The following is a 3,115-nucleotide window of genomic DNA, read 5'->3' as shown; positions in this document are numbered from 1 at the left end:
CCGTGCGGTCACATCTCGCCACGCGTTCGAATTGGACAGTCGGCAGGGCAAAGACGACGATTTTCGATAATTTATTACTCGTTAACTATTGCGAAAATTGCAAATGGTTCAGGACTTTTCTGTTTATCTCGATTCGTTCTACTTTCTCACGAGCTCTGGTACAAATGTTATGACTCACCCTGTATAATTCTCGGTTACATGTATACTATTGTAACTTATCTGATTACTTTTCACAGTTTCATTAATTGCGCTGAAGATGAACCTGAAGAAGAGGTACAAAATGTTTACATTTTTGTAATATTATTCTTTCCTAACTTTATTTTATTGTTAAATATTGATATTTTATTGCGTACTTGCGTTCTCATTTGACTCTTTGAGTCATGATTTTTTTTTATTTAGATGATTGTTATCAACAGAGTCCTTTATTTATTATTAAATTCGTTAGATTTTTATTTATAGGGACATTTAAAAAGTATGGTGTACTCTACTAACAATAAGTGTACTCTCTAAAATTGAAAACTTTTATCAACAAATATGAACGACACTAAAACCTGGAATCTTTGAACGTGTTCGATTGTCAATAAGAAAGCGTGTCAAACTGTACTGAAAAGAACGGAGGGCACATGTAATGTCTACTGTAAATTAAATTTACTTTCCATTTATTATGACAGGTATCACTTTATAACTTGTGACGCGCATTTTCTCCCGGGCTCGTCCTCTCCGGGGATCACGCGTCCCAAACGAATAGTTTTACCCTCGAGTCCGGCCTCGAGCCTCTCGGCGAGCTCGCGCAAAAGTTGGGCGCCAGGTACGGTATTCCCGTACCGCCTAAGATCCGATACGACGTTACGCTCGCGGGAATCGAGGCCGGCCTCACCGGCACTATCCCGGATAGTCAGTCTTCTCAGCGGGATTCGCTAGAATGTTGGTGGCTCGGAGGAGGAGGCGCGATTAGAGCAACAAAAAAATATCATGTAAAACCGATGCTTTATTGTACTCTCATTATTATAACATCTAATGTAACGCGAAAGTCGACAACTTACATAATCTAAGCGACGGTTGAACGCGAGATCCGCCGCCGTACTAACAATTTAGCGCGAGACGAGACGATACGACGCGAGACACGATCACATAGCGCGAATAACATTTTAACGCGAAATCCGGCCGCATGCCGTGAGAACGAAGACGATAAAATAACGTGGAACCGACAAAAGACGTAGGATACCGCGATAGAACATCCCTTCATGCCGGGAAAAAGTACATGACGCGAACGAAAATTTGAGGCGTAACATCGCCTAACTGAAAAGACCGAACGCGAACCTACGGTACACGTTTAACGAGAGACCCGCTTGTCTGTGGTGGGACGGGATTGCGGATAGGATCCTCGCGATGGATCCGCTACAACACCGGGAGAGGCAGCCACCCGTTTTCTTTACTGATGAGCCTTTTGGTATTCGGCTCTGGCTAATCCGGTACCCCCTTGATTGAAACGCGAGCGGGTGTCTGCCTTCCCGGGAAATCTAAATTCTGGCCTGAGCGGTGGTCGTCGGCTTGCCTGCGCCCGGTCTCGAAGGCCACAGGTCGTCGTTCCTCGGCTCCGGGGCTCGTCGCTCGGCTCCGGGGCTAGTCGCTCGGGGCCGGTCCCTGGGATCGCTCCTCTCAGTTCTCCGCCTCGCACCACAGTGACTCCCAGGGAGGTCGTGAGCCCTTCTCGGGATCCTCACTCTCCCCTCTCGGGACTACCCCCAGCGGTCGCCGCCCCGCACTCGCCCCTTTTGGACGGTCCTGGCGGGCCCCGCTGTCCGGGCCGTTTCCCGGAATGAATCGCCCCCGGCTGACCAGGCCGCGGGGCATCCAACCGGCGCTTGCCGCTCCTGGGCGCGGGCCTCGTCTCTCGCTCGGCCGTAGCGAGGACGGCCCTCCTGGTTGGCGACAGCTTAGAGGCGCCTTCCTGGCACCTTTTCCTCTGCCTTCGTCTTGGGGGAGGCGGGTCCGGCGCCACCGGGGTATCTCCTCTCGTGACCTCGGATGGAGCGTCCGTTTCGACCCTCTGCCATCGCCTCCGCTCCCCAGCCATCTCGCGACTCCGTCTCTCTCTTCTTGAGCCGCTATCGGACCAACCGCTCGGCCAACCTAGCTCAAACTCAGCGCCATTCGGCGTCATTAATATACATTTCGCGAATAGCTAAGATCCTACAGGGATCGCATTCCCTCCTACCCCGAGGGTGCGACCCCAGGTTCCCCACTCGGCCGGGCCTCGGCCCTTGTGACGGAGCCTTTACTAGGCGTCACGTCACAAACTCAAAAATAAAAGATTTTTAGAATAACATTTATAATATTTAATAATTATATGCCTAATAATATTTAATAATATTTATTAAAACTTTTGATTTGCTTTTACGAGTACTACATATTCCTAAAATGTGGAATCACATTTTTTCAACACCCTATATAATGCCATGAAATGAATACGATACATAATGCATCAGATTTATTACTTACTTAAGAAAAAGAAGAAAACAATAGCCAAAGTTTAAATACTGAGAAATATATTGTAACACTATATATTTTACACTTTTTTGTTCAAAACATTACTTATTTTACTTATCTAAAAAAAATTTATTGAGAATACTTGTTTGATGAAAAAGTATGCGTAAATATATTTTAAAGTGGAGAAAAACTACCATATAACATTTCTTTTTTCTGTTGCACAGTTTCACTCTGCGTATTTATATTTTACTACTACTGATACATATATTATTGATATGTTAATGATATGAGAAACAGAATAAAATAGCTTTTGCTTGTGCGAATACTGATTTAGATAGTCATAACATACCAACTTATTAAGAGTCAAACTGCAGCATTATCAAACCAAATGTACTATTACGTCTAAACATCTAAGCAATCTTAAGGACGTTCTCTCAAAAATCACTTTTCTTAGAATTTCTTTGTACTTTGCACCATATGTGAATTTAAGTATCCCCTATACGTGGTCGCAAGCGCAACATTCATAGCGGGATGAAAATTTGAGATATTCGACTTCAAAATTTCAATTTTTAATATAGGTTCCGTATGAGAGAGAGAGACAGATCACTACAAAACGCACATTTTA

The sequence above is a fragment of the Vollenhovia emeryi genome, unplaced genomic scaffold, assembly GCF_000949405.1.
Source record: "Vollenhovia emeryi isolate VEMERY1.0 unplaced genomic scaffold, V.emery_V1.0 DF939861.1, whole genome shotgun sequence".
Classification (NCBI taxonomy): Eukaryota; Metazoa; Arthropoda; class Insecta; order Hymenoptera; family Formicidae; genus Vollenhovia; species Vollenhovia emeryi.
Note: the sequence above shows the minus strand (reverse complement) of the source record.